The 11,452-nt window shown below is 44.0% G+C and overlaps 1 protein-coding gene across 2 annotated transcripts in view; it reads left to right on the top strand.

Annotated features, from left to right (window-relative positions):
• Positions 1–4,611: 4,611 nt before the first annotated feature.
• ahnak (AHNAK nucleoprotein) overlaps positions 4,612–11,452 on the top strand; it is a 32,236-nt gene continuing 25,395 nt past the window's right edge. Inside the window, exon 1 of one of the 2 annotated variants that reach the window (XM_058062955.1) lies at positions 4,612–4,841. The gene's annotated coding sequence lies outside the window, so the exon portion shown is untranslated. The remainder of the gene's footprint in view (positions 4,842–11,452) is intronic. The other variant, XM_058062956.1, reaches the window with a different exon arrangement.

Raw genomic sequence — 11,452 nt, 5'->3', positions numbered from 1 at the left:
CTATGGACAATTTGGAGTCGCTAATTAACCTAGCATGTTTTTGGAACGTGGGAGGAAACCGGAGTACCCGGAGAAAACCCACACATGCACGGGGAGAACATGCAAACTCCACACAGAGATGACCGAGGGTGGAGAAAGACAAAATAAGAAGCCAAAAAGTTACCACTTCCACACAAAATAGGAGGAGACCTCATTCATTTATTAATTTTGCACCGCTTATCCTCACAAGGGTTGCGGGGGGTGCTGGAGCCTATCCCAGCTGTCTTCGGCCGAGAAGCGGGATACACCCTGGACTGGTGGCCAGCCAATCACAGGGCACATATAGACAAACAACCATTCACACTCACATTCATACCTATGGACAATTTGGAGTGGCCAATTAACCTAGCATGTTTTTGGAATGTGGGAGGAAACATGCAAACTCCACACAGAGATGGCCGAGGGTGGAATTGAACCCTGGTCTCCGAGCTGTGAGGTCTGCGCGCTAACCACTCGACCACCGTGCTGCAGAAGTTCATTTATTTGTTGCAAAAAACAACGCGCACGTCCAACGTACGGCTGGCGGAGCTCATGTTGCGCAATACCGTACATTTTCAGTGTCTGGTTCCAAGAACAACTTTTCAGGCAAAGTCCTGCAGCTTAGGAATGTTTATTTACAACAAAGCTGCAGTCCAAAGAGTGTCTTAGCTCGCTCCCAGACTTTTATCCCAGCGTGCACGCCGCCGTGCACGGCACGCCAGCGTCAACGCCAGCACACACACAGCAGCTTCTGTTCTTCCGCCGTCTCAAAGAATAACAAAATCTGCATTCTCGTGATGGCCGCTGGCGTGACATGGTAATGCCAAGGCAACGTCATGTGTGTGTGTGTGTGTGTGTGTGTGTAGTTGTGCCACTCCCTGTTGTGTTGCAGCAAAAGTACAGTCATTTCCCCTCTCTGTAAAAAAAAGGGCGTGACTCATGGCCAAGAGGTGTTTCAAGGACACTGGACATTGGTGTGAGGCGGACTCGCTCGCTTGTAAGCTACAATGTCAAAAACACTCACACTGCTTTTTATTTGAAGGCCTACAAGCTCTTATTTGCCATGCGGATTAAGAGTATTTGGTTAGATCATCAAAGACAAAAGACAAAGTTAGCACGCGGCTAGAATCTTCAATACGGTGGCGATACTGCAGAAATGAAACTTGGATTACTCTTCTAGGGTGGGACGCTCTGACTTTGTTTTGAGGTTTCCTTTGGCGGACGTTGACTCATTCAATCCCGGCCCAATTCCTCTTATTAGCGACCATTTTTGACCATTGTGACTGATTTTTCTAGCCACATATTGTCTTCTAGGGCTATTTAAATATGGTGCATATCAAAAGAAACATCTACCTGTTTCCGTTCATTCTTAATTAGCTGTAGAACTTGGGTAAGTTTCCGCAAAATATCACTTCTAAAAAAAAAACAAGGCAAAACAGACGTGTAACTTTCACTTTGACATCAATGCAGACATATAAATTTAGCCAAAATATATAAAGAACTGTGCCACAACATAAACAACACAAAAAATTTCTTTTTTCTATGAAAATATTCATTTATATTGATTTACAAATATAACACCATCAACTGTTTACAATTTTAACAAGTGTACGCGTTTGAAATAAAAAAAATCTGTAATTGTTATTCTGACCTAATCTGGCTTGTTTTCACGTAAAAGTGACTATAGGGGTATTACTTCATATCTGGAGGGCTCTAATAATGTTAAAAGCCACATTATTCCAAAGTGCTAAACAGGTTTTCTATGCTCTAACTAGAAAAGTATTCCATTTATAAATAATATTACTTTGCAAAAATTGACTTTTTGACCATTGTGACTGATTTTTCAAGCCGCATATTGTCTTCTAGGGCTATTTAAACATGGTGATATATATCAAAAGAAAGGTTCAACTCTAATCTTTCATCTACCTGTTTCCGTTCATTCTTAATTAGCTGTAGAACTTGGGTAAGTTTCCACAAAATATCACTTCTAAAAACAAAAACAAAACAAAAAAAAAAACAAGGCAAAACAGATGCGTAACTTTCACTTTGACACAAATGCAGACATAGAAATTTAGCCAAAATATATAAAGAACTGTGCCACAACATAAACAACACAAAAATGGTTGTTTTCTATGAAAATATTCATTTATATTAATTTACAAATATAACACCATCAACTGTTTACAATTTTAACATTTGGAGCTGAAGTGAGTTTGAAATAAAAAAATCTGTAATTGTTATTCTCACCTAATCTGGCTTGTTTTCACGTAAAAGTGACTATATGGGTATTACTTCATATCTGGAGGGCTCTAATAATGTTAAAAGCCACATTATTCCAAAGTGGTAAACAGGTTTTCTATGCTCTAACTAGAAAAGTATTCCATTTATAAATAATATTACTTTGCAAAAATGGACTTGTCGTGGTCGGTCGGATCTGGAAACAATTAACGGTGATAAACGAGGGATTGCACGATACGTTTCCACAGAGCTCACCATGAACTCATACCAATGCGTTGACATTTTGGATGCTTTATTTACGTACTCACACACACATTATGAAGCCGTTTTTGTGATGTTTGGAATGATGTCCCTGAATGCATCTGGCGTTCTTGTAGTGAGAACAGGAAGTGTGGTTGCCGGGATGAAAAGACTAGAGACGTGTGTGAGTTGGAGGTACCGTAAAACGGGGTTATAAGGGACGGCGGGGCAATAAGGGACAATTTTGACTTCCTGCATTGCTTTTTTTTAGCCTTACGACTGACTGATGTTTTTTAAATTGTTTATTTGCTGGTTTATTCCACTTTTTCTTTACTATTGGAATCGAGCGTGTTAGCAGCAGTTAAAGGGAAAGTACGTGATTTTGAAGGACAGCAGTGGAGATATTTGACCTCAGCATGTTTTCCTTGCTTGTTTGCCATTAACAGGACACGCAGGAGAAGATAGAATACCATTTGATGACGTTAAACACGGCCATAAAGTGGCGTTACGGTGTATTGTGTCCGGGCAAGCGATGGGTTGCACGCTCACGCTGTTGTTGCAAAGTGGAAGAACATTTAGGGATGAGCTGGGACGTGCTTGAACTGGGTGTGACGCGGCCGGCGCTTCGTCCAAAAAGTCAGTGTCTGAGTTGAGATTGATGTCCAACAGCGGTGAGAGGAAATGAGAAACATGTGAGGGGCGGCGCACGTAACAATGAGCGGTGAAACAGTCGTACATTTGCACCTACTTAAAAAGTACAAGTGTAGCGATGATCTTCCATCTGACGGACACAGATGATGTTTTCTGAGGAAACGACGAGGAAAGTGAAAGCAACAACGAGTACAACACAGCTCAAACGTCTGAACGCGAGCGAAGTCATGTGCAGTCATTTGCTATCCCATAATAACATGTTTTTTTTTATATCGCAGTCCCTCACATGACAACCACCCTGTGGTGGCGTTCGTATGGAAATTCAAAACAATAAAACACTCAAGTTGTTCATTTGAACTAAAGTAAAAAAAAAAAAAAAATTACAATGCAAGAAGTTGTATCTGCTATTTTCATATTTAGGTTAGAATCCATGTAAGGAAGTCTTTATGTAAAAAGACGGACAATGGAAGTTAGTACATTTAGCATCTGACCTTTAGCATATTTTTCGGTATATGATATAACATTTTTGCAGCAATTTTTCCCAAATTTGTTCGTATTGTCCGGTGAATGTGCAATATGACCTGCATCTTGTCGTGTTATTAATACACGTGTTCAGTCCAACTGTATTCCTCATGTATTTTTATCACAAATCACATGTTAGCATTCTATTAGCGAGCTAACAAAATGGAAGATATTACGTTACGTTAACACAAAAGACGTTTTTATAGTTTTATTGTCCTAATCTGCTCTAGGAGGAAATTATGCCACGAGTAGTTAGGCTGTAGATATAGTAGCTAAAAGATGAGAAGATGAAACAGCCGCTAGCTAATTAAAAAAGCTAGTGAGCTAACCAGTTAGCCTCCTTCTTAACTTAAGAAGCCAAAAATGTACCACTTCCACACCGAATGGGAGGAGAACCTTTAGCTAACTCTATGATGCGGGACATGCCATGGCTGACTACATGCAGTGTTAAGGTAATGTCATGTAAGCTAATGTCTCAAACTTTGGTATCATTACTGACACCTAGTGACCACAGCACGACATATCGCTTGTATTTGACTAATAATAGACGCCGTAGTCTACCACAAAGCCAGCGATCATTTAGTTATTGTTTGAAATAGTTACTGTATTTTCATATTGTATATATATTGTATATATATTGTATATATATTGTATACATATTGTATATATATTGTATGTATTGTCATTTTTAAGCCCCCCTTTTCCAGTTCCATGATCATAGCTGACCGGAGACTTTTGTTTGCGTGTGTCTTTTGAGGCCTCCATGTGGAGCAGCGGTTGGTTCGGTGGCTGCCGCGGACCACTCCCTCTCACCGGTCCCCTCCCCTCCACAAACCAGGAGCCCCAGCCAGCACCCAATCCGAGCACTCCGCTCAGCCCAGAGGAGCAGCTACGCAGGGAAAAAAGAGGCTAAAATCAACTCAGCAGCAGAGAGAGAGAGAGAGGAGGGAAAGAGCGAGAGAGAGAGAGAGAGAGAGAGAGAGAGGAGGGGGGGGGGGAGAAAACGCCCTGGAAACTTTGCTTGGTCGAGGAGGAGGAAAAGTGTTAGAATCCCATCAGACCAAGTTGAGAGGCGCTCTTCTTTGGGCTGGGGAGACGAGGGAAGACGACAACACGCTTTCAAGGATGCTCAAGCTCGTGTGAGGCTTCTCGGGCGCAACGAGGGCGCACAGGTAAACTTTTTGCTTCTCTTCTTCACCCCCCCCCCCCCTCACCCCCCCACCACGGTTGCAAAGTTGTGCATACTTCTGAGCTTTGACTCCTGCGACGATCATAGGAGACAAAACACGTAATGATTAACTTCAAGTAGACTTTGCAGTCATATTTCATTCCATCATTTGCATTGAGTGGATCTGAGGTGACTTTTGTGGGTGGGTGGTGGTGGTGGGGGTGGGGGGGTAGTCAGTTATGCAGCTTTTTAATGTACAAAGTTTAAAACTGGGCCTCAAAGTTGAAAAAGCGGAGCAGGTTCCAGAAAGTGGGTGTGTACCTGCAGGAACCTGCAGGAGTGGAACTACGCACTTTCCCGTTTTCCTTGAAGTGCGCACCAAGAGTCAGTGAAGGCACCCCATCCCCTTCCGACAACGACTTGGTCTGTTGTTAATAAACCAGCAGCCGAGTCTTGTTCTGGAAATGCTTGCGAGCGTGGATGCCAGACGTGGAGATCGGAGTCAAATTGCCCGTGTTGATGTTATCGCTTTTTTTCTTCTTATCTGTCGCAATTTGTGTAAAAATGTTAGCGTGGACGTTTAAAAAGTAAAGATCCGATACGCGCGTCTGCAGCCTCAGACCAGCTTGGGTGTGGATTCTTCTCCTCCTTTGCCTCCCTCCTCCCCTTTCTTTTTCTCTTCTCCACATCGAGGCACACCCTTTCTACCCGTTCTCAATCTCCGCATGTACGCATACGTAGTCATTACCCCCCCACAGCCATCACAAAATAGCACACGGTGTTCCGAATGGGAATATTTACATCCGACGTTGGAAGCTTTAATAAAGCTGACTCGACTTTGTGTGACGCCTCGGAAAAAGTTTCCAAATGTTCTAACTGTGTAGAAGTTTGAGAGACTTCCCTCGGTCGGCCTGCTAACCTGGCCGAGGAGGAGACGGCGAGAGGAAGAAGCGCGGGGGTGGGCAAAAAGGGGGGATGGGCGGAGCAGGGGCTGAGGAGGGGAGTAATGGAATGCAGTGGTTTGGAAAGACAAGCTAATTGAAAGCAGGTTTGCGGCGTACGGCGGGGGGAACTCGGACTGTAGCGACTGAGATGCTAAAAGTTTGCTGCTTATGTAAAAAAAACGTCTTCGCTATTCCGAATGAAAAGTACTCAAAGCACAGAAAAGAAGCGCAGATGCGCTCGGCGCTCGCTGCAAGGAGTAAAAATGTCAACGTGTGCAGTCGCCGGGACCCCGCAGCTTTATCCTGCCACACCCAAAAGTCTTCTCAGTGCTCTGTTGCTCTTGTCTGCACGCCGCGGCGTCGCTCTCCATGTTGCGCCATCCCAGACTGTAAATGCCTGGCGTTTGTCAAGGTGCTTTACTGTAACGTAGGTCGGTTTCCGGGGGCCGAATGGTTCTGTAGCAAAGTCAGAATTTCATGCTGACTCGGTGATCGGGATTATTGGACGGCGCCGCACGAGCGAGGAGGTGATGCAACTCTCAGAACTGGTTGTGAAAGACTCCCCAGTGAGCTGGGCCTGGCTTTGGCTGCAGGCAAATACCGTTTGTTGAAATACTCGTGTTGTCTAACAGTGACAGAGGTCGCATTATGCTGTCATGTGAAGAGCGCTTTCGGGCTTTTTTCAAGGCAAATTCCGTGATATTTGGCACCGAGTCTTGCCTTTCAAATTTTCTGGGGGCCTAACTGCCAACCATTGCACGGAACTCCACAGAGATAAAAAAAGACCTCATTTACCTTCTACATGCGTAGAACCTTGGTTAGCATCATTGCTTCCTTCCAGACGGTCCGACTCTAACTGAAACGGATGTTAACCAAATCATTTTTTCCTCATATTCCAAATAAATGCACTCATAGAAACGATGAATGGAAATCATAAAGGAACATTTTAGGCGACCTTGACCTTCATTGAAGGATGTGAGAGTGCCCAGAGACACACCATAAGGACGCCACCTTCTTGTTTTGACATGAGTTATTTTTTTAATTTGATTTGGAGTGTTTCTCTCCTCAATCAGCCAAAATGGAGCTGAAGAAAGTTTCAAGGGCCACAACTGAATTGAGCTGAAGAAATGTCAAAACAGGAAGGTGGTGTCCGTATGCTCCAACGTGTCTTTGGGAAGACTCGCATCAGGATCAGGAATCCCGTCCCTCTGTGAAGCTAAAAGTGACCTTTAATGTTCATTTATGGCTTTCACTTCTTATTCATATGCTTTTGGAATTGGATTGGGTTTCATCCCACCTGCTCAGCATTGTTGTCTTGCCACCCAAAAGGAGCGGCGTGTCAAACGGAAAGAAAGTGGTCTGGAGCCCACTTCCTCTTCCTTTTCCTCTGGTGGGTCTGCTGGGTGGATGATAGGAGGCCCGGCCGGGGCGGACGGCATGCTGACTGCGTGGTGCGACCAACGGTGACAGGAGTTGCACCATCGTTGTCTTTTTTTCACAACTGACACCCATTCCGAGGCCCTTACAGACATCTCACCCCCCTCCCCCAGAGGAGGGAAGGTCATAAAAGAAGAACAGATATCCAAACATGTCCCAGTGAGGGGATTGACACTTTATCCCGCAGGCAAATAAACAAGCACCAATAGTGTGTGAGGTCTCCAACTGCGCTTCTTCTACAACCACACCCTCCTCGCCCATCCACTGCTCAGCTTTGGAATGTCTCGTCGGTCCACTGTGTGCTTTGCTGAGAGGCGTGGGGATTTACATAACAAGACATTGTTTGACATGCGCCTGATAAACCAGGCCTTAAATATCCGCCATTTATATCTGCTCATATTAATACAATGGAAGCACAAATCATACTTTGATCACGTATGGAATATTAGAACAGACTGGATCAGGTCATTTACTCAAACACAAATCATCAACTTCTTGTACTCAAAAGACACCCCTACGGTAGCGGCCATTTTAGACCATGTGACTGATCTTTCAAGTCATGCGGAATATTGTGTTCTATGGTTATATACACATGGAACCCACCAAAGCAACGATCACCTACCTTTTACATTTCTTGCATCATCAGCAGTAGACCGTAGGTGAGTTTCAGGAAAATATCAGCTCCCAACTACAAAAGGAAGAAAAGCAGTTTTTTGTGAAAAGACACATTTCCAGCATAGCTTTCATGTTGACACACAGTTTTTACTTTTATGGCAGTTTAAATATCTAAACCAACATAAGTATTTTACTTCATAATAACTCTTAATTTACAAATATAACACCATAAACTATTACAATTTCCCATTCGGAATGGAACTATGTGTTCGAATTCCCCTACCTAACCTGCACGCTACACTCCTCCTTGCGCTCTTACTTCCTCCTTCTGTCATGTGATTTCCAATATTCTCTGCCAAGCACTTCTGCCACCTTGTGGCTGTTTTTATGGCTTCATTGCTTGGACGTGAAATGCATTATTAACGCGCAAAAAGACGTATGAATATGTATTGAATGTATTGGTATTGAATAAGTTTCCCCAGTACTGAAACGGAGGGCCCATCAAAGCACCGGGGGTGTTGGTGGCTCGCTAACTGTGCATTTTGTAATAAGCCGCCATGGGGCCAAAGAACGTAGCGCTAGCCAGCAAATGACGGAGAAAAGAGAAACTGCCTGGGTTTTTGTCTACCGAGGTTCCACGTATAAATGGAAGCCATGTTGCAGGTTGTACTACTGTACAGTTACAGTAGATTTGCTAATTGCTTGCTAGCAGCACAACACACAAAGTGATCAGTCAGCGCTCCAATGAAGCTCCAATTCATTTGTCGCTGCGGTTTGTAGCGCTGCTGTGCGTTTGTCTCCGCAGCTGGGAGGAATGTCTATTAATATGCATCTCATCAACAAGTATGCTCGCCATCCTGGCCTCCTCTTAACCTCGGTTCTTCACAGATCTATGAATGGACTCACACTTGCTCTTGTTCCAGCAGCAGCTGTGACGGACACAAAAACCAATCCCACCTTAATTACAAAACGCTGCCCTGGATCGTGTGCAAGAGTATCCTCTTGTCATTACGTGAGCTGACGAGTTGACTTCAGTTTGCCTTCATTTATTCATACGAAATAACAGGTTACGCAACCTTTTCATATAGGCCAGGTGTGACCAAAGTGCGGCCCGTGGGCCATTTGAGGGCTTATTTATTGTTCTACGGTACATTGTAAGGATCGGCGGATACATCAGCCGGCCGATATTTGCGTTTTTTCCTTGTATCAGTATCGGCCAATACGCGCGTTTTTTTTCCACCGCATGATTTACAGTCAGGCATCCGCCGGGGCAGCTTTGTGTTTGCGTTTAAGAAAGCTGAATCCTATTGTGTTCAGTGTTTACATTTCAATAAATATTTGTTTAAACATGAGACCTGTAATATTTATTATCATGGTCATTTTTTCATGTAAATTGAGGGATCAAAAGCAGTATCGGGCACAAATATCGGCCCAAGCAAAATCGGCTATCGGCTAAGGGTGATGGAAAAAAATCGGTATCGGCCCCCAAAAAACCATATCGGTCGATCCCTAGTACATTGTACAATATAATTTAACAAAAAAAAACATAAATGGTAAAATGGGTAATTAATAAGAAGAAAGTCAAAATATGATGAGAAAAAAAGTTTAATTTTAGGAGAAAAAAAATTCATTTTAAGCGCATGATATTGAAATATTCAGGAAAAAGATATCATAATATCATGACAATCAAAGTAAAGTCAATAAAGTTGTTATTTTTGGAAAAATAGGTTGGGGAAATATATATTAAAAAATATACAATATTATGGGAATAAGGGCAATATATTCTGGCAATAAAATCCTAACATTATGACAAAAAACATCTGTAATTTTAAGACAATAGTTGAAATATTAATTGAAATAAAAAGTCCAAATTTTACAAGAATAAAATCCTAACAATAGGAGGAAGAAATATGTAATTACCATTCCATAGACCAACAGCAAAAATGGCGAAATTCATACTACTGATGCACTTTTCACTTGTTGATCATTTGTTAGCATATCTGCATGTGTTGCTGTTTTCCCCCCCCCCCGGCGTAGCCTAACGTTGCGTACATCCACACGCTGGAATCCAGCCAATGAAAACAAAGGAAACACTCCCTTCTCCTATGTGAGGAAATTCAATCAGAAGTCCTTCCACCTCGCACTTCCATGGACGCCTGAAGAAAAGACCTCACACTTCTCTACTTTCCATCCCGTCTTTTGGGATATGCTAAATTCTCTTTTCAACTTTACATTCCTGCCAACTTTGTTTCGAGCTTCTCTCAGAGTCACAAGAGTTTTAATACGTCAGTGGGCAGGCTTTGTTCTCATGCTGGACTTGCGGTTTGGTTTTGGGCCGCAGTACTGGGAAGCACGGCACTTATCTTGACGCCGCATTCCTGTCCCATGCGTCACACATGCATGCATGCGTAGCCTATATGCGTCCCCCTTGAAGAACAGGGAGTCCATTCTGCTGTGACAATAATTTGCTACCTTCTTTCTTCCTTTTCTTTCATTTGCTGCTTTTATTCCAGAGCCTATAAAGTGGCCTCCTTGCAGACACCGGAGCTGTAACCACGGCCACTGCTCTGTTTTTGTGTTCACCAAAAGCGAAATGTGGCGTCAACTGAATCGAATCCACTCCCAGATTTATGCGAGCGACTTTCCACAACTTTTGTCTGGCAGGTAGCTCAACTAAAACGTGATAATGACGATGCGTCTGACTGAAAGTGTGCGCTAGACGGAAAGAGGCTGAACGAGTGTGGGTGTTCTTGTTTATTTGAGCAGAACCGAGCACGCTGGGCCGCACCGCAGGAGGCGGCCACTCATGCAGGGGGGGCGGCCGGCACCGAACAGAGCCCGACTGAGGCAAAAAGAGAACATTTCTTTGGCGTTAGTCAGTGTCGGGAGAGGCTGGGCGGCCTTCCAGCTGGCCCGCCGGCTCTATCAAGGAATGTGTGTGCGACCGGAGGCCAGGGTGGGGCCGAGCGCCGAGCTGCTCCCTCGGCAAGCACACCGACTCCCGGATCGCCTTCTCTTCCGTACATGTTTTTGGTGTCCACTCGGGCGCGGCATTGTTGAAGAATCTTGCTATCAAAGCAAAGCCAATTGTCCACGAATGAAACCGCCGGCGAGTCATAACACGCCTTCCATTTTGGATTTTGTCTACATTCAATAAATACGCCGACGCTTCTGTTTTGCTTTTGGCCCTTTTAGCTGCTTGAGTAACGCCCCGAAAAGTACGACGCTGCGACATGAATGCACGGGATGCAAAGTGTGCACAGCTGCTGCGACACACGTCTCCTTATGCAAACAAACAAGACAACTGCTATCAGTGGCTCGTATTTTTGCAGAGACTCGGTTAAAAATGCAGTCGGAAAAGGACCCGGCAGGAACGGGAGAGGTTAATGGCGGTGCTGTCTGATGAGAATGATTCCGAGGGGCATGTTCCCACTGGTGGATGCCTGCCTGTGCTCACACTGAGTCTGCTTCTGTTTGTACTTTGCTCCGACAAAGGAATGGCTTTGTTTCCAAATGTGCCAGTGGGCTGAAGCAACAATCTGGTACCAGTCATGTCAGAGTTTGGGGCAAGTTACAGCAAGAGGAGCATATTAACGTGACACCAAAAGTCATACTTGGA

Source organism: Doryrhamphus excisus, chromosome 23 (genome assembly GCF_030265055.1).
Source record: "Doryrhamphus excisus isolate RoL2022-K1 chromosome 23, RoL_Dexc_1.0, whole genome shotgun sequence".
Lineage (NCBI taxonomy): Eukaryota > Metazoa > Chordata > Actinopteri > Syngnathiformes > Syngnathidae > Doryrhamphus > Doryrhamphus excisus.
The sequence above is the reverse complement of the archived record's forward strand: the minus strand, read 5'-3'. Positions and strand labels throughout refer to the sequence as shown.